Source organism: Oryx dammah, unplaced genomic scaffold (assembly GCF_014754425.2).
Source record: "Oryx dammah isolate SB20612 unplaced genomic scaffold, SCBI_Odam_1.1 HiC_scaffold_28, whole genome shotgun sequence".
NCBI classification, from domain to species: domain Eukaryota; kingdom Metazoa; phylum Chordata; class Mammalia; order Artiodactyla; family Bovidae; genus Oryx; species Oryx dammah.
Window position 1 is genome coordinate 47,956,195 of NW_024070212.1, and position 21,039 is coordinate 47,977,233.

Sequence of the window (21,039 nt, forward strand, 5' to 3'; positions counted from 1 at the left end):
AGAAAAACAAGTATTGTGTATTAATGCATATATATATATATATATATATATAGAGAGAGAGAGAGAATCTAGAAAGATGGTGTTGCTGAACATATTTGCAGGGCAGCAAAGGAGACACAGACATAGAGAACAGATTTGTGGATGGAGGGTGGGAAGAAGAGGACGAATGGATAGAGCAGCATGGAAACATATCCACTACCGTATGCCAAATAGATGGCCGGTGGGAATTTGCTGTATGACTCAGGGAACTCAAGGCTCTGTGACAACCTTGAGGGGTGGGAGGGAGGGTCACGAGGGAAAGGAAGATTCATGTTGATGTATGTCAGAAACCATCACCATAATGTAAAGCAATTACCCTTCAATTACAAATAGATGAATTTTTTTAAATGCTCACAGAGGTATGTGGGACTGCAGGCCTCCCACACAAAGCTCTTGGTATGTCAATTTACCAGGAACAAGTGGGCTCAGGCCTGGCAGGGCAGAGAAAAGCACCATGGGACTGGAGTTCTCACTGTGACTGTGGGCACATGCCTTCACCTCTTAGGCCTGGCAGCCCCTATGTCTGCCCCAGGGTCTGTGGAGTAAAGGCTGGGTCAGTTTCTGGCTAAACCCTGGGGGTGGAAGGAGAAGAGCTGATCGATCTGAAAGGCACATCAGTTGGGCTCCACCCAACCTGACCTCAGCCTTGGATACAGACCAACCCAAATCTTCCTGCCTTGTACAAATGCTCCTCACAGCAGACATTCAGTCTGGGTCACGGGGCAAGAAACTTACCCAGGCCTTTGCAGCTGGTGCTTTGTACAAACAGGCAAATCTAGACTAAACCGGCACCTTTCCTTTGAGGGGAAGGACACAGGCCTCCTTGCACCCCATTTCCCAGGGTATAAGTTTTACTTGGACTTTATTTCTTCCAAGACCAGGCACTCACCGGCCTCACAGTGCTGGGCTCTGTCACCAGCCTGAGCTTCCCTCCCTGAGGCAACTCCAGAGCCAAATCCACACCCTGTTTCCAAGGTGCTAGACGTGGGAAGCTACTGACTATGTTACAAGGTAGAGAGTGCGTGTCCTAAGTCGATTCAGTTATGTCCCTATTGACTGTAGCTGCCAGGCTCCTCTGTCCATGAGATTTTCCAGGGAAGAATACTGGAATGGGTTGCCATGCCCTCCTCCAGGGGATTTTCCTGGCCCAGGGATAGAACTTGAGTCTCTTATGTCTCCTGCATTGGCAGGTGGGTTCTTTACCACCAGTGCCACCTGGGAAGTGCTATAAGGTAGAGGAACACATCTATTCCCACTGACTTCACTGAACTGGGGGACAGGAAAGTTCGGTGATGTTTTTCTTCTATTCTGCTACATGCTTGGGCATCAGTCAGACCTGACTTCTGGTCTCAATTCTGTCTCTTTCTAATGATTTCACTTTGGGCCAGTTACCCACCTCTCTGTCACTCAGTTTTGAATCTGCAGAGTGCAGACAGAAGGCCTAGCTGGGAGGCTTACAAGGCAGAGTTGTTATGAAAATTAAATGAAGCGACATCTATCAACCATACAGCACAGGGCCTATCTAGTTGCTGAGCAAATGTCAGCATCTTAACAGCCTGGAAATGTCTGCCAAGAGCAACGGGGTGTTTTTAAAAGAATTTCCCTATGAGTCATGGTCAGAACTGAATCCCGATCCCACAGCCTGTAAGTCAGGTCTCTTCATGCCACCTCACCACCCCACAGTTCCAGCCACTTTTGATTAAACAACTGAGAACGGTAAAAATGGAAACCCGCAGCCAAAGACCCAGCCTATTCCTGACCCTCACGGCAAACCCAAACCACAGGAATCCCCACAGCTCAGATCTGCTATCTCTTTTTGCCCTGGCAGCACAGCACTGAGGTCAGGATGCTCAAAGTCAAGTTTCTGACTTGGAGGCTATGGTGCCTCCTCCCAGTGAGCTTTTCTTTACTCACACTGGGACCTTCCGCATAGTTACTTTTTAATCTCATGAAAAATCTCTGCAGCCTGCTTTGTAGAGGGGTAACCACCTGGAAGTAGGGCGCATATTCAGGATACATGATAACAGATGGCACCTGGAACTGAGAAGCAGGCCCCCAGGTGTCTCTGCCAGCTCTGGGGCAATAAACCTTTTTGTCTCTTTGGGTTAGCTTCAATTTCTTTTTTTTTCTTTCTTTCTGTCCTTTTTTTTTTTTTTTTTTTTAAGTCAAACCAAAGGTTCAAAATGAGACAGGCAATAGAGTTGATAAAGACTAATGCCCCAAATCTATGTTAGCTTCCTCAGCCAAACTCTCCCTGAGCTGGTTAATAAATAAGCCAGTGATTAAGCTGCTCTGGCACATTCCATTCTGTAGCCCAGAAGGGATCTTTCCTGCGTGGAGGGACAAAGAGACTAGATTTATATCTTCAGTCCCTATTCACCTTCCCTGCTCCTGGTCTGCGGTGTGGTGGGTGATGGGACCGCCTCCAACACCAAGTCATTTCTGGGACACCACCAGGACCAAACAGGACCCAGAGACAAAGAGAGGCCTATGGGGTCCTGTTGCACAGGACTAGCCCATGAAGGGGTGGTACATGCCTCACACCACACCTCTGTGGTGTGAGATGTTAATTAATTAATCCTCCTAGTCACCCCGTACTGCAGGAGCTGTCATAGTGCGAAGGCTCAGAGGGGTCAGTGGCATGCTCAAAACGCTGGCAGAAGAAGATCCTAAGCCCCACAGCCTGATGTGGGAGAGCATCAGGTAATACTGCCTTTACCTTTTTATTACCAACCACAAATGTAGTATTTCCAAAAACTGAGAGATTAATGAGCAGTGCAGTTACTCAGGAAGGTTCAGTGGAAGGGGGAGGATTTGGAGAGGTCCCAGGCAAGAAGCCAGGCACCCACGTGCTGGGAAGGAGTCTGGTGGTACAGGAAGTGGGGGCAAGACCAAGCATAGACTTTGTTAAGGCAAAATTTTTTCACATTCCTGCATTAATGTATCTAATCTCTAATTTAAAACATACCTGAACTTGTATAAATGAGTGCTGTTAAAGCACCTGTTAATTTTAGCAGCTAGCACTCAGGATGAGAGAGTTATGAGCAGGCAGGGATGGTCCTCTCAAGCCTTCCCCTCAGCCAACCCGTGCTGACACCCTGTTCCCTCCGCATACCTGTGGTTCTGTGAACAGCAGAGGGTCAGGATAGCTCCCACCACGCAAGCTGTTTAGGCTCAATATCCTTCTAAAAAGAAAATTGCTCTTTCTTTGTGTTTTGGAAATTCTGCTGTGCAAATGCTTCCTGCAAGTTTGACTTTTTTTTTTTTTTTTTTGCTGTTTGGCATTGAGAGAAAATGTTTTATTGTTGGTTGTCCATTTTAACTGAAGGATAATTGCTTTACAATATTGTGTTGGTTTCTGCCATACATCAACATGAATCAGTCATGGGTGTACCTACATCCCCTGCCTCTTGAACCTCCCTCCCACCTCCCGACCCACCCCACCCTTCTAGAGCTCCGGTTTGAGTTCCCTGAGTCATACAGCAATTTCCCGTTGGGTATCTATTTTACATATGGTAGTATATTTGTTTTTTAATGATTTCTACAAATCTAATATATAATACTTCTCTTGAAATTAAAGTCATCTGGTGACCAGTTCAACGTTCAGAACGAGACAGTTCCAGGTTGTCTGGACAAACCAGAAAGGGCAATCACCACCTGGCAGAGCCCAGCTGGCTCCCTGTGGGAGAATGTTGAGCCTGCATGGTCAGTCCTCAGCTCCCAGATAGCAGGAGTTGCTCCCTCTCCATCACACCCTCAGCCCTGGGTCTATAGCATTCCTGAAATCTCTGCCCCATCCTTGTGTTGGTGCTCTCAATGACCAGGACACCAAGCAGGAAGTGCCTTAATGTCTTCTACGTGCCAAGCAAATTGCTGGGCCCTGGGCTACACCTGCAAGCAAGACTGTCCTGGCATCATGCTTAGGAATATAGACTCGAGCTAGACTGCCTGGATCAGAATCCCAGCTCTGCCGTGTACTAGCTACTGTTGCCCTGGGCAAGTCACTTAGCCCCTGTGTATCTTGGTTTTGCCATGGGTACAGTGGTGATGATGGTCACCTACCTCATAGTGATGAGAGGATTAAGTGAATTCATACGTTGTTAAGTGTGTTTATGCTTAGTACCCAGTAAGTCCTACAAAGAAGTTAATGTTACAGACTGTCTTGATAATGAAATAGACTGCTACAGTAAAATACAAGTGCTCGCTATATCAAGGGTAAGTACAAGATTATTTTGGAGCACACCAAAGGGTGCATAAACCTGAACCTGGGATGGCTCCCCAAAGGATGTGCTGCTGTGTGCTGTCATCTCCCACTCTTTGCAGCCCCACTGACTATAGCCCGCCAGGCTCCTCTGTCCATGGGATTCTCCAGGCAAGAATACTGGAGTGGATTGCCACTTCCTTCTCCAGGAGATCTCCCCGACCCAGGGACAGAACCCAAAGGACAGGGATAGAACTCTTGTGTCTCCTGCATTGGCAGGTGGATTCATTGCCACTAGCACTACCTGGGAGAGACTTAAACCATAGGAAGGAGATTTGAGGATAAGAAGAATGTTCCAGATTGAGTGACTTTACGTGGAATAATGCGGAGGCAAAAGTCCACACTTTCTTTGGTGAGTTTGCTTCATTTAAAAAAATGAAACAAACAGTAGGTCAGTCACTAAGTAACAGTTATCACAGAATTTGTAACATGCCTTCTGTCCATTGAACCATTAATGAACAAACAGAAAATTCATGTTCTGATCCCCACAGCAAGTCTGAACTTAAGGCATCTTTGAAGGTCATACCAACAAGGGTCACAATAGCTCACAAGTTCTCTTTTTATTTTCAGTAGGAAACAAACATGAGACTCAAATCTTTAGGTTAATTGAATTATTTCATGAACGATTTCTGGTCTATAGACTCCCTAAGAGAAGACATTACTGTTTTTACTCCCCACATCACCCCCAGCACACCTTCCACACAGTAGTTATCCAGCAAAAGCCTTTTTTATTTTATACTTGAATGCATTGAATTTTAATTTGCATCTCAATATTTTTTAATAAATGCTTTTTAAATGCTGAGTGTTAAAATGAATTCTGCCAATGCCCAATGCTTCTCTTTCCACTCAACTCACAGGAAAGCAAGTTTGGGCCTGCCTCTGATCTCTTAGAGCAGAAAGCTAATCTCCAGGGTGACCTCACCACAGAGATGTGTTTTATAGTCAACTGGCAAATCTCAGCATGAACTGAGAATGAAGGTTGGAAAGACAATAAACATACAAACAAGTCAGGATTGTACAAATCAAGTCAGTTCAGATAACCAGCTGGACTTATGACTAGTTTTCAATTTTAAGAAAACTACAAAGGGAGAAATCTTCCTCGCCAATAGTAATCCTTTACAGAAGACTAGGACGGCCTTTCTCTTATTATCAAATGAAGAAGTCTGGATAATAGAAAGAGGAAAAGGATTTTAAATTAATCTATGCCAGGGATTTTCTTTTTTTTTTCTTTTTTATTTTACTTTATAATTCTGTATTGGTTTTGCCATACATTGACATGAATCCACCACGGGTGTACATGCGTTCCCAAACATGAACCCCCCTCCCACCCCCCTCCCCACAACATCTCTCTGGGTCATCCCCATGTACCAGCCCCAAGCGTGCCGTATCCTGCATCGGACATAGACTGGCAATTCGATTCTTACATGATATTATACATGTTTCAATGCCATTCTCCCAAATCATTTCACCCTCTCCCTCTCCCTCTGAGTGCCAGGGATTTTCAAACATGCTTTGACTGAGGAACACTTTGTTCAAACTAAATATTACTAATATATATGAGCAAATAAAAACACATCAAGACAGAGCTTGAAGGCAGGATCCAGGCCCCAATTCTAGCTGTTTCTCTCTTCCCTTCAGTTCAGATCAGTCGCTCAGTCATGTCCAACTCTTTGTGACCCCATGGACTGCAGCACACCAGGCTTCCCTGTCCATCACCAACTCCCAGAGCCTGCTCAAACTCATATCCATTGAGTCGGTGATGTCATCCAACCATCTCATCCTCTGTCGTCCCTTTTTCCTCTCGCCTTCAATCTTTTCCAGCATCAGGGTCTTTTCAAGTAGGCTCTTCGCATCAGGTGGCCAAAGCATTGGAGTTTCAGCTTCAACATTACTCCTTCCATTGAATATTCAGGACTGATTTCCTTTAGCATGGACTGGTTGGATCTCCTTGCAGTCCAAGGGACTCTCAAGAGTCTTCTCCCACACCACAGTTCAAAAGCATTAATTCTTTGGCCCTCAGCTTTCTTTATAGTCTGACTCTCACATCCATACATGACCACTGGAAAAGCCATAGCTTTGACTAGATGGACCTTTGTCGGCAAAGTAATGTCTCTGCTTTTTAATATGCTATCTAGGTTGGTCATAGCTTTTCTTTCAAGAAGTAAGCCTCTTTTAATTTCATGGCTGTAGTCACCATCTGCAGTGATTTTGGAGCCCAAGAAAATAAAGTCTGTCACTGTTTCCATTGTTTCCCCATTTATTTGCCATGAAGTGATGGGATGCCATGATCTTCGTTTTTTGAATGTTGAGTTTTAAGCTGGCTTTTTCCACTCTCCTCTTTCACTTTCATCAAGAGGCTCTTTAGTTCCTCTTCACTTTCTGCCATAAGGGTGGTTATCATCAGCATATCTGAGGTTATTGATATTTCTCCCAGCAATCTTGATTCCAGCTTATGCTTCATCCAGCCCAGTGTTTCTCATGATGTACTCTGCATAGAAGTTAAATAAGCAGGGTGACAATATACAGCTTTGACGTACTCCTTTCCCAGTTTGGAAACAGTCCATTGTTCCATGTCCAGTTCTTTTTTTTTTTTTTTTACTTTTATTTGCATTTATTTTTTGCGGCATTTATTCCTGGGCCATAAGTTTTTGTTTCTTCAGTTTCTTCTGGGATATCTTTTTCTTCTGTGCAACCTCCTCTTCTGGTTTAGGAACAGTCTGTTCTTTTTCAGTAAGGATCATCTCAATGTGGCAGGGAGAGCTCATGTAGGGGTTGATCCAACCGTGAGCTCTGTAAGTCCTGCACCGCATCTTGGGGGCTTTGTTCACTTGGATGTGCTCAATGACCAGAGAATCTACGTCTAAGCCCTTATGTTCAGCATTACTCTCTGCATTTTTGAGCATGTGTAGTAAAAATTTAGCACTCTTTTTGGGCCACCGACCCTGCGTCCAGCCCCACTGTTTGGCCTGTGCACACCTACCAACTCCACCGTCGTAACGACATTGCTTCTTTAACGTGACATCTTCAGATACTTGGTGGCTTTTCGGATATGCATACCCTTTATGGCCTGGGCAGTTTCACGAGTGTTCTTAAAGTGAACACGAAGATTTGAACCTCTTGATTTGCATGATTTTGTGGGGTTTTCTGGGTCAAGTGAATAGCGCACCATTTTTAGGGGTCACCTCAGGCCGCTTACCGGAAAAGGAAGCCATGTCCAGTTCTGTTACTTCTTGACCTGCATACAGATTTCTCAAGAGGCAGGTAAGGTGGTCTGGTATTCCCATCTCTTGAAGAATTTTTCCACAGTTTGTTGTGATCTACAAGTCAAAGAAGTGCTCTCTACTCGTGAGCACTTCTAAAACTTCTCATTGTGGTCAAACTTCACTGGCCCTGCCATTGTGCAGTAGGAAGGCCTGAGACTGAGAAAAAATCCTTGACTTGTCCAAGGTCACAGAGAGGCGCCAGGATGAGTTCCTGGGTCGACTTAATCCAAATGCAGTGACCCTTCCACTGCACCATGCAGAGGGTAGGGAAAATTTGCTTCTTAATGCAGAGGGGTGGCTGATGGGAAGGAGATGGAGCATAAGAGGAGAAGGATTGCCCTGTCAGATGCACAGCGTAACAGAGTGGAGCAAAGCCATGCAGCGGCTGCTAGCTGTTTGGAGGCTCCAAGATACCTGCTGAAATGAGAAGACACCATATCCTGTCTTTTGGCTGGATCACTAGCCTATGATGATTTACTCGCATGGTCAAGTCAACAGACATTAACTGAACATCTGCTATCAGGTGCTGGGAAACCTGAAAACAGTGACACAAAGACAATTAAGTCACTCTGTCATGCCACAAAAATGAGTAAGTCACTTCATCCCAGGTACTCGTGGTCAAGTACAGAAAACAGATTGAAAACTCTAACTAGAGTGAGTGTGAGACTGTTGCATGGACCTACAGGGTAGCTACACAGGAGAAGGGGAGAGATAATTCACTGGGAGAATCAAAGATGCCCAGCAGAATAGACAGCCATGCAGGCTTTCCAAGGATGAGTTTGTCTGCAGGTGGACAGGCAAGGAGACACATCTGGTTCAGAACAGAGAGAACAGAGAAATAGGTTTCAAACAGTTGCAAAGATGCTCGTTTGAGTTTAGAAAGATCACCGAGGTGGCACTGTGGAAATTCACAGCAGGAAGAGGCTCTGCACTGGTTGAACTGAGGGGACTCAGAGTAGGAATGGAAAACAACGGTGGTTTTCACAAGGAAAGTCAGCATAATGAGTAGGAGCGATAAAAATGACGGGAGGGTTCCCTGGCTCCTGTGGTTCCTGAGAACTCTAGAAGGTGGTACCATCACAGATAAAGAATTTTAGAGAGGAAATAAGGAGCCAGCTTCAGCGGGCAGGAGTTCAAGGTGCTGGTGGGCCCACCGAGTGAAGATATCCGGTGGAGAGATAGGTGTAGGGGTCTGACGGTGCACACAGCACAGGCTGGGTTCGTTCCTCAGCTTCAACTTCTAGAGGAAAAGGCGTCACCTATTTCCCCTACGTGGGGCTTCCGAGGGGGCTCAGTGCTACAGAATCTGCCTGCCAATGCAGAGGATGTGGGAACCGTCCCTGGGTCGGGAAGATCCCCTGGAGAAGGAAATGGCAACCCACTTCCAGTATTCTTGCCTGGAGAATCCCATGGACAGAGGAGCCTGACAGGCGATAGTCCATGGGATTGCAAAACAGTCAGACACAACTTAGTGACTAAACAACGACAAAAACCTTTCCCTGTGTGCCACAGAGCTTGCTTCAGCCCTCTACTCTGAGGGCTTTCCATAAGTAGAATTTTGTGAAGTTCTATGTTGGTTGTTTCCTTTTTCCCTAAGCTATCTAGTTGAATCCAAACCCTATCAGCTTTTACCACAAGTTATCTGGGGAATGCAGCCTCACCCCAGAGATACTGGCTTCCTCTATTACATCGGAATTAGGAAGCAACTTTATTGTAAGCAATAGTAAAAATATACAACACTGAAAAATATAGAGCATATATCCAGTTTAGCTTTGTCCCATCCATTCCTTTATGGAATAAAATTATCATCATTTTTAAGCAAGGAAAGAAATATAGGATGAAGGTAAATGTCCAGGTCCCAAGCCGGGGAACCCTGCAATTACTCAGAATTGAGTTAGGTACTTTGTTAGCATTCAATCAATACATCTGTACCAAGTAATTTAAGGTGCTGAGACGCAGTACCCAAAACCATGGGAGATACTAAAAATAGAGAAAGCCTAAGAAATAGATTGCAGCCATGAAATTAAAAGATACTTACTCCTTGGAAGAAAAGTTATGACCAACCTAGATAGCATATTGAAAAGCAGAGCTATTACTTTGCCAACAAAGGTCTGTCTAGTCAAGGCTATGGTTTTTCCAGTGGTCATGTATGGATGTGAGAGTTGGACTGTGAAGAAAGCTGAGCGCCGAAGAATTGATGCTTTTGAACTGTGGTGTTGGAGAAGACCCTTGAGAGTCCCTTGGACTGCAAGGATATCCAACCAGTCCATCCTAAAGGAGATCAGTCCTGGGTCTTCTGCATTGGAAGGACTGATGCTGAAACACCAATACTTTGGCTACCTCATGAGAAGAGTTGACTCATTGGAAAAGACCCTAATGCTGGGAGGGATTGGCAGCAGGAGGAGAAATGGACCACAGAAGATGAGATGGCTGGATGGCATCACTGACTCGATGGACGTGAGTTTGAGTGAACTCCAGGAGTTGGTGATGGACAGGGAGGCCTAGCGTGCTGCGATTCATGGGGTTGCAAAGAGTCGGACACGACTGAATGACTGAACTGAACTGAAGAAATAGAACATCAGCTCCAGGAGCTGATAATTAATTAACTAGATAATCAAGTACCAAAATGAAAATGTAAGGATAAATGGAACAAATGTCAATAGAAATTAAATGTCACAAAAGCTCAGAGGTAGGAAATAGAAAGTTTAATCAGAGTAATGAGGAAACATTTCGCAGAGGAGAGATGCGATCTAAACTTAGTGTTGAAGGATGAGCTGAGTTTGAACAAGCCTGGTGGCTCAGACAGTAAAGCATCTGCCTACAAAGTGGGAGACTCAGGTTCCATCCCTGGGTCAGGAAGATCCTCTGGAGAAGGAAGTGGCAACCCACTCCAGCACTCTTGCCTGGAAAATTCCATGGACAGAGGAGCCTGGTAGGCTACAGTCCATGGGGTCGCAGAGTTGGACACGACTGAGCGACTAAACAAAACTAGACTAAATAAAGCAGAAGGTCACTAGGCTGGAGGAGGGGATGGACTGAAGGTGCAGCATGGGTCCCACCACGTGTTTCAAGACTAGAGAATAGGTGATTCTGGTCAGAGCAGAGGGTCCACACATAGGAGCGACCTAAGTGGGACGGGAGGGGGTCTGAGGGCCCCGACTCCAGATGGAGGAGGTCATGGGAAATCCCAGGAGGGACTCTAAGCAGAAAAGGACATGGGGCACCAGAAAGGTGGGAATGGGGACAACCAGATGGACGGCGAACTGATCCCACTGAGGGGGAAGGGCATGAGGCCGCGAGAGCAGCAGCGCAGAGGTGAGGGTGGCTTCGTGAGGAAGAGAGTGTGTGAGGCAGGTCTGGAAGACTGGGCTATTTGGGATGTTGAGATGGAAGAACAAAATCATAGAGGCTAAAAAATGTTGTTCGTATGAGGGAAAGCACAAAATGCAGCTGCCTTCATTGTAGGGCCTGACTAGGAAGTCAACCGCATGAGACGAAAGGCAGACTGGTGCTGGGAGTTGCTGGCCTATAGAGAATTGGACTTTGTTCAGAGGGCAGTGAGAGTCCCTGGCAGTGGTTGATAAGGGGACGTACTGGATCAGAAGCTGTGTGTGAGGAATGCTAGGTGATGATAGATAGCTTCACAGCTTAACAGCCAGCAATACTCATAGCATTTCAATCGATAGCAAAGGTCAAGACGGATGAGGGAGAGCTACTGAAGCTACCCAGATGGGGAGCCAGGCACAGGCTGTGCTGACCTCAAAAGGAATGCGGGTGCTGAGAAGAGTGGGAGGGAGGGATGTGAAGGACATCTGGAGGCCTTACCTGAAAGTCTGAACATGTTATGGGAGAGAAGGTTTGAAACAAACATCCTGACAGACCTGCTTCCATGAGCTGTGAACTATGCCAAAATAATGTTCATATCAATGATATCTGAACTTTCCAAGTATAGGCATCCAAACCTGGCTATTTTTAAAATCCTCTTTACACACATGCTTGAAAGGTACCTTGAGTATAATAAGAATTTCTAAAACACTCTTACATTCTGACACTTATCATCTTTATAGAAAAATCGAGTAAAACATATTGGTGCAGCTTAAAGAATTATTATAAGGTGAACCCCTGTGTAACCTCTTGCAGGTCAGGAAATAAAACGTTGGCAATACCCCAGAAGCCAGCTGTGTGCACCTCCCAATTTGAAACCCCACCTTCACTTTCCTAACTTTTGTGACTACCATTTCTTTCCTTTACTTTCTACTTCGAATGTATGCGTATGCATCCTCGACTGGATGGTAGATCGTAGTTTAGTCTTCTATCAGTGGACGAGAATAGAAAGAGTGGGAGCAGACCTGATCTACAATGATCAAAACACTATGGTATTAGTATAAAAGCAGACACATAGACTAATGGAATAGATTAGAAAGTCCCTAAATAAACCCACATGTAAGTGATCAATTAATTTACAACAGAGGAGCCAAGAATAGATAATGGAGAAAGGACAATAGTCAACAAATGATGTTGGGAAAACTGCACAAGCAAGAGAATGAAACTGGACTGCACTTTTACACCATACGCAAAAATTACTGAAAATGGATTAAAGAGTTGAAAGAAAGACCTGAAACCATAAAACTCCTAGAAGAAAACATAGGGAGTAAGCTCACTGATATCAGGCAACAAGACAAAAAAATCAGCAGTTGAGACTACATCAAACTAAAAAGCTTAGCAAAGGAAAGCATCAATAAAATGAAGTCAGACTACTGAATGAAAGAAAATATTTGCAAATCACATACCTAATTAAGGGTTAATATCCAAAATATGTAAAGAATTCAATCAACTCAACCGCAAAACAGCAAAGAATATAATTAAAAAATGGGCAGGGACTTCCCTGGCAGTCCAGTGGTTAAGACTGTGATTCTTCTGCAGGATGGCACAGATTTGATCCCTGGTTGATGAACTAAATAATTAGTTAATTAATTAGTTATTTAAACGGACGAAAGATCTGAATGGACATCTTTCTAGAGGAGACACACAGTTGGCCAACAGACACATGAAAAGATACTCAATATTACTAATTAGCAAGGAAATGTAAATCAAAACCACAATGAGATATCACCTCACACCTGTTAGAATGTCTATTGTCAAAAAACCCCAAAATGACAAGTATTGGTGAGGATATGGAAGAAAAGGAACAATTGGGTACTGTTAGTGAGAATGTAATTGGTGCAGACACTATGGAAAATATGATGAAGTTTCTTCAAAGAACTAAAAATAGAAAAATCATATGATTCAGCAATTCTACTTCTGAGTATTTGTCCAAAGAAAACAGAAACAGTACCTTGAAAAGATATACGCAGCCCTCTTCTCATTATTTACAATGCAGCATTATTTACAATCGCCAAGATATGGAAATACTCTGTGTTGTCAATCAATGGATGAATAGATACAGAAAACGTAATATGTATATACAATGGAATATTTTTCAGTAATGAAAAAAGAATGAAGTTCTGGCACTGTGACAACATAAATGGACCTCAAGAGTATTATGTAAGGGGGATAAGGTAGACAAAGACTGACAAATACTATATGATCTTATTATATGTGGAATCTAAAAAGAACAAAGCAAAACCCAGGCTCATAGGTTCAGGGCATGTTGCCAGAGGCAGGGGGTGGGGAATGAGTGAAATAGGAGAAGAGGATTAAAAGATACACACTTCCAGTCTTGGGTCTTGGGCTCTCAAGGAGGAGATGTGAGTGAGTGAAGTTGCTCAGTCGTGTCCGACTCTTTGCGACCCCATGGACTGTAGCCTACCAGGCTCCTCTGTCCATAGGATTCTCCAGGCAAGAGTACTGGAGTGGGTTGCCATTTCCTTCTCCAGGGGATCTTCCCGACCCAGGAATCAAACCTGGGTATCCTGCATTGGAGGCAGACGCTTTAACCTCTGAACCACCAGGGAAGCCCCATCAGTTCAGTTCAGTTCAGTTCCATCGCTCAGTCGTGTCCGACTCTTTGCGACCCCATAAACTGCAGCACGCCAGGCCTCCCTGTCCATCACCATCTCCCGGAGTTCACTCAAACTCACGTCCATTGAGTCGGTGATGCCATCCAGCCATCTCATCCTCTGTCGTCCCCCTTTCCTCCTGCCCCCAATCCCTCCTAGCATCAGGGTCTTTTCCAATGAGTCAACTCTTCTCATGAGGTGGCCAAAGTACTGGAGTTTCAGCTTTAGCATCATTCCTTCCAAAGAATACCCAGGGCTGATCTCCACCCCATAGGGGTCTGGAATTCTCAAGGAGGAGGAAAGGACAAACATCTTCTTTTTCTATACATTCCTTAGTCTTAGTCACATAAAATTTTTTTTCTTTAAAGTGGTGATTATAACAGAAGATGAGATGTTTGGATGGTATCACCTACTCAATGGATATGAATCTGAGTAAACTTCAGGAGTTGGTGATGGACAGGGAGGCCTAGCGTGCTGGGGTCGCAAAGAGTCGGACACGACTGAGCAACTGAACTGAACTGATGATTACACAACAAACAACTCAATTTAAACTCTGTACTAAGGATTATATAACAACATGTATCCTGCTTGGGGACAGTTTCTCCTTCCTGAAAACCTTCTGGCTAATTCTGTTATCTTAAAATGTAAATTATAGGAGTGGGTCTAGTAATATCTTTACAACATTGAGACATTCATTTATTGTAATAACTAATTAAAAAATATATAACTCCCTTGCTAAAGACTATCAGGGGGGCACTCTCCGTCCCCCTTCTGATGTATGTGTCAGAAGCTTTCTCTGTCCCTTTTCATACTTTAATAAAACTCTGCTACACAAAAGCTCTTGAATGATCAAGCCTGGTCCCTGGTCCCAAACTTAAATCTTCTTCAGAGATCAAGAATCCAACACTGTTCACCGTAAGCTATCATTAATAATCCTACATTGCATATTTGAAAGTTGATAAAAGACTAGATCTTAAAAGTAAGTCCTCATTGAAAAAATTATAATTATTTATGGTGTCAGACCATCCCCAAGAAAAAGAAATGCAAAAAAGCAAAATGGCTGTCTGAGGAGGCCCTACAAATAGCTGTGAAAAGAAGAGAAGCAAAAAGCAAAGGAGAAAAGGAAAGATATACCCATTTGAGTGCAGAGTTCCAAAGAATAGCAAGGAGAGATAAGAAAGCCTTTCTCAGCAATCAATGCAAAGAAATAGAGGAAAACAATAGGATGGGAAAGACTAGAGATCTCTTCAAGAAAATTAGGGATCCCAAGGGAACATTTCATACAAAGATGGGCTCAATAAAGGACAGAAATGGTATGGACCTAACAGGAGAAGATATTAAGAAGAGTGGCAAGAATACACAGAAGAACTATACAAAATATCTTCATGACCCAGATAGTCACGATGGTGTGATCACTCACCTAGAGCCAGACATCCTGGAATGTAAAGTCAAGTGGGCCTTAGGAAGCATCACTACGAACAAAGCTACTGGAGGTGATGGAATTCCAGCTGAGCTATTTCAAATCCTAAAAGACGATGCTGTGAAAGTGCTGCACTCAATATGCCAGCAAATTTGGAAGACTCAGCAGTGGCCACAGGACTAGAAAAGGTCCGTTTTCATTCCAATCCCAAAGAAAGGCAATACGAAAGAATGCTCAAACTACTGCACAATTGCACTCATCTCACACGCTAGTAAAGTAATGCTCAAAATTCTCCAAGCCAGGCTTCAACAGTATGTGAACCGTGAACTTCCAAATGTTCAAGCTGGTTTTAGAAAAGGCAGAGGAACCAGAGATCAAATTGCCAACATCTGCTGGATCATTGAAAAAGCAAGAGAATTCCAGAAAAACATCTATTTCTGCTTTATTGACTGTGCCAAAGCCTTTGACTGTGTGGAAAATTCTGAAAGAGATGGGAATACCAGACCACCTGACCTGCCTCTTGAGAAACCTATATGCAGGTCAAGAAGCAACAGTTAGAACTGGACATGGAACAACAGACTGGTTCCAAACAGGAAAAGGGGTATATCAAGGCTGTATATTGTCACCATGCATATTTAACTATATGCAGAGTACATCATGAGAAATGCTAGGCTGGAAGAAGCACAAGCTGGAATCAAGATTGCTGGGAGAAATATCAATAACCGCAGATATGCAGATGACACCACCCTTATGGCAGGAAGTGAAGAAAAACTAAAGAGCCTCTTGATGAAAGTGAAAGAGGAGAATGAAAAAGTTGGCTTAAAACTCAACATTCAGAAAACTAAGATCATGGCATCTGGTCTCATCACTTCATGGGAAATAGATGGGGAAACAGTGGAAACAGTGTCAGACTTTATTTTGGGGGGCTCCAAAATCACTGCAGATGGTGACTGCAGCCATGAAATAAAAAGACACTTACTCCTTGGAAGAAAAGCTATGATCAACCTAAACAGCATATTAAAAAGCAGAGACATTACTTTGCCAACAAAAGTCCGTCTAGTCAAGGCTATAGTATTTCCAGTAGTCATGTATGGATATGAGAGTTGGACTATAAAGAAAGCTGAGAGCCGAAGAATTGATGCTTTTGAACTGTGGTGTTGGAGAAGACTCTTGAGAGTCCCTTGGACTGCAAGGAGATTCAACCAGTCCATTCTAAAGGAGATCAGTCCTGAATATTCATCGGAAGGACTGATGTTGAAGCTGAAACTCCAATACTTTGGCCACCTGATGCAAAGAGCTGACTCATTTGAAAAGACCCTGATGCTGGGAAAGATTGAAGGCTAGAGGAGAAGGGCAGAGGATCAGATGGCTGGATGGCATCACCGACTCAATGGACACAAGTTTGAGTAAACTCCGGGAGCTGGTGATGGACAGGGAGGCCTGGCATCCTGCAGTCCATGGGGTCGCAAAGAGTTGGACACGACTGAGTGACTGAACTGAACTGAACTGATGGTTACAGACATTAACTAGACTCATTGTAATGACCATTTCACACTATATACAAATACTGGATCATTATATTGAACACTTGAAATTCAATTATATCTCAATTTTTAAAAAACAGATCCAAATATGGTATGAATTAGATGATACCTATTTCATATCATTTATCAAAATAAATTATAAATAAACTATAAAATAAATATTTTATTTCATAAAATAGAACTATTTTATAAAATAATTTATAAAATAAATTATAAATCAACTAAAGATTTAGTATAAAAACCAGAGCAAGAAAAGTACTAGAAGAAAACGGAGGGAGATATTTATGTTATCTTGAAAGGCCCTTCTAAGGATAATACCAAAGGCTGAGACCATAAAGGAAAAGAATGCCAGATTTGTCTATTAGAAAAAAGTAAAAATCTTCAGTAAATCAATAAGCACAGTAACCGAAACTAATAAGAAAATTCCCAAAGGGAAAATTATATGTAACATCATACTAGCAAACCAATTATGTCCATAGTTCTTACAAATCAGTAAGAAAATAAAACAGTGGGAAAATAGCTAGGGCAATGTCTAGGCTAGCTGTGTGTGCTATGTGCTAAGTCGCTTCGGTCATATCCGACTCTGCGACACTACGGACTGTAGCCTACCAGGCTGCTCTGTCCATGGAATTTTCTGGGCAAGAATAGCGGAGTAGGTTGCCATTTCCTCCTCCAGGGGATCTTCCCAGGGATCGAACCCACATCTCTTAGGTCTCCTGCATCGGCAGGCAGGTTCTTTACCGCTAGCAGCACCTGGGAAGCCCTTCTAGGTTAGCTATTGCCACAAAAATGATTAATAATAAAGAGGCCCAGAATACAGTGGTGCAAAATAACATTTATTCTCACTTATGACACGCAGGTCAACTAAGGTTGTTTGGGCATTGGGCTTAGTACAGGCAGAGTCCAGGCCTGGGCCATGTGTTTCTCATACTTCTGGCAGCAGGCTGGCCAGGGCATGTTCTTCTCAAAGAGATGGCAGAAGACCAACAAGCATTCCCGACCATCCAAGCACAGTTTAGACCTTTAGTCACCTATCTCCTGCTAACATTTTGTTAGCAAGTCAGATGGCAAAGCCTAACCTTAGTTGGTTGTGTAAATAGACTCCACTGCAGTGGGAAGGCAGATAATCAATATTTGATAATGGCAAGTGCCATAGACGGAATGCTTGTGTCTCCCTCCCAGTTCATATGATGAAATCTAATCCCAATGTGATGGTATTAAGAGGTGGGGCCTTTGGGCTCCACCTTTATAAAAGACACCCCCGGGGAGCGCTCTTGCCCCTCTGCCACGTGAGAACACAGGGACAAGAGGGTACCTACAGTTAGGAAGCAGATCCTCACCAGACACGAAATCTGCCAGTGCCTTGATCTTGGACTTCCTAGTTTCCAGAACTGTGAGAAATAAACTTCTGTCATGATAACTAATTCCAACAGCCCAAAGGGTCTAAGACAGCAGGTATCATCATTCTACTACTGGAAAAACATGGACAAATGACCAATTAGTATGTGAAAGACCGAGCAACATTCTTCATATGGAAAAATACAAATCTTAAAAAATATACCATTTGTGGCTTAGCAAATTGGCAATTACAAATTGACATCTAACATGAGTGACGATGATCCCTCGGTACTCTTGGTGAGACTGTAAATTGGTATCATCCTTTATCTCAACATGTGTAATATATACTTTTATGATTTGCAATCTTACTTTTAGAAAACTATTCTACATATTCACCAGTACAACAGCCTAACGAGGTATCACAAGAACATTCAATATAAAGTAGTTTGTAATGGTGAAAAATTAGAAATGGTCCTAAGCCCCAAATAAGGGATGTTAACAGGACATAGAGTCCCATGAGTAAGCAGGATTTCAGTTCAGTTCAGTTCAGTCGCTCAGTCGTGTTCGACTCTTTGTGACCCCATGAATTGCAGCACTCCAGGCCTCCCTGTCCATCACCATCTCCCGGAGTTCACTCAGACTCGCGTCCATCGAGTCAGTGATGCCATCCAGCCATCTCATCCTCTGTTGTCCCCTTCTCCTCCTGCCCCCAATCCCTCCCAGCATCAGAGTCTTTTCCAACGAGTCAACTCTTTGCATGAGGTAGCCAAAGTACCAGAGCTTCAGCTTTAGCATCATTCCTTCCAAAGAAATCCCAGGGTTGATCTCCTTCAGAATGGACTGGTTGGATCTGCTTGCAGTCCAAGGGACTCTGAAGAGTCTTCTCCAACACCACAGTTCAAGCGCATCAATTCTTCGGCACTCAGCCTTCTTCACAGTCCAGCTCTCACATCCATACATGACCACAGGAAAAACCATAGCCTTGACTAGACAGACCTTAGTCGGCAAAGTAATGTCTCTGCTTTTGAATATGCTATCTAGGTTGGTCATAACTTTTCTTCCAAGGAGTAAACGTCTTTTAATTTCATGGCTGCAGTCACCATCTGCAGTGATTTTGGAGCCCAAAAAAATAAAATCTGACACTGTTTCCACTGTTTCCTCATCTATTTCCCATGAAGTGATGGGACCGGATGCCATGATCTTCATTTTCTGAATGTTGAGCTTTAAGCCAACTAAGCAGGATTTAGGAGACCATTTTTTAAATGGAGATAATAAAAGAAATCCTACTAACCAGTGTTGTCAGGAATATATATAATACATTTTATGTTGTGCATATTTGTTAACATAAAAATACTCACAATATAGTAAATATAAATAGATTATAGAACAATTCAAACAGTATGATCATGTTTTAAAAATGAAGATATGTAAATATGCAAAAAGCATCTACCCAGTAGCCAGTGACATATCATAGTAATGGTGATTTTGGGTGGTAAGATTATGGATTTTATTCTTTTTTCTTTGTATATTTTAATCTTTTATGATAAACAGGTGTTAATTTTATCATAAGAAATGCAGGTTAAGATGCTAACAGTGCTTTAAAATAATTTTAATAACACTGGAGAATGTTTGCTATGATGTTAAGTTGAAAAAAGATACGTTTGTTGAGATGGTATGAGTAATAGTCATGTAAATGTGTGTTTAACAATACATTAAAAAATATGTGTTTAAAAACCAATGTAGATATGTTTGAGTAGTATAAATTATTTTTTTCTACTTTTCTGGATACTATAAATATTCTGTGATAAAATACATTCTTCTTATAATGAAAAAATATTTTTTAAAGACAATTGCTGGACAAAATAATTTAGGATCCCTTAACAAATTGAATTGTATCTGTAGTCAGATGTTAAAAAAAAAAATACATATACAAGTCCAATGGTTTTCAAGTTGTAGTGACCCTAGGACCCTAGTTGTAGTGACACCTGGAAGACTTGTTAAAAGGCAGATTTTCTGTTCTCAGCCCCTAAACCTGCCAGTCTTCGATTTCTACTATATAATGGTATTTGACAGTCCCAAATAGTGTTGGGGCTTCCCAGGTGGCTCAGTGGTAAAGAATCCTACTGCTGGGGCAGGAGCCGCAGGACACTTGGGTTCTATCCTTGGGTCAGGAAGATGCCCTGGGGGAGGAAACAGCAGCCCACTTCAGTATTCTTAGCTGGATATTCCCATGGACAGAAGACGCCTGGCCGGCTACAGTCTACAAGGTGGCAAACAACCAGACTGTACTGAGCGTACAGATGCTCACACACAAAGAGTATGAGTATCTCAACTCCGTCTCTTCGTTATGTATTTTTTAATTTTATTAAATGCATTTTTAGTATTTACAAAGTAAGTATGTGATTTTCAATTTAAAACTACTAACATGATGATTTATATTGGTAGATTTTCTTTTTTAAAGTATTTATTTATCCATTTTTGGCTGTGCTGGGTCTCCATTGCTGCCTGGGCTTGTTTCTAGTTGTGACAAGCAGGCACCACTCTTCATTGCAGCGTGCGTTCTTTCATCGCTGTGGTTTCTCTTGTCTTAGAGCACAGGCTCTAGGGCACATGGGTTCAGTAGTTGCAGCGTGTGGGCTCAGCAGTTGTGGCTCACAGGCCCTAGAGCGAGGGCTCAACAGCTGTGGCACATGGGCTTACTTGCTCCGTGGCCCTGCTCCCTTGCTCCCTGGGCACCTGATTCCCCGGCAGCCCAGAGTTTTCTCCAAGCCCTCCAGTTTCTTAGTAGTAATTTGTCATTTAATGCCAAACATGCTCATCTTGGGATGGAGGCATCATTGAGAACACTTAAGACAGAATCTAGGTTTCCACATTCCACCACGCACTGATGCTTGGACTTGCTGCTGCTGCTGCTGCTGCTGCTAAATCGCTTCAGTCGTGTCTGACTCTGTGCGACCCCAGAGATGGCAGCCCACCAGGCTCCCATGTCCCTGGGATTTTCCAGGCAAGAACACTGGAGTGGGTTGCCATCTCCTTCTCCGATGCATGAAAGTGAAAAGTGAAAGTGAGGTCACTCAGTTGTGTCTGACTCTTAGCGACCCCATGGGCTGCAGCCTACCAGGCTCCTCCGTCCATGGGATTTTCCAGGCAAGAGTACTGGAGTGGAGTGCCATTG

General features: G+C 43.3%; 1 pseudogene; it reads right to left on the reverse strand.

Moving 5' to 3' along the window:
- Nucleotides 1-6,906: 6,906 nt before the first annotated feature.
- LOC120856845 lies at nucleotides 6,907-7,520 on the reverse strand (annotated as a pseudogene).
- Nucleotides 7,521-21,039: the final 13,519 nt, after the last annotated feature.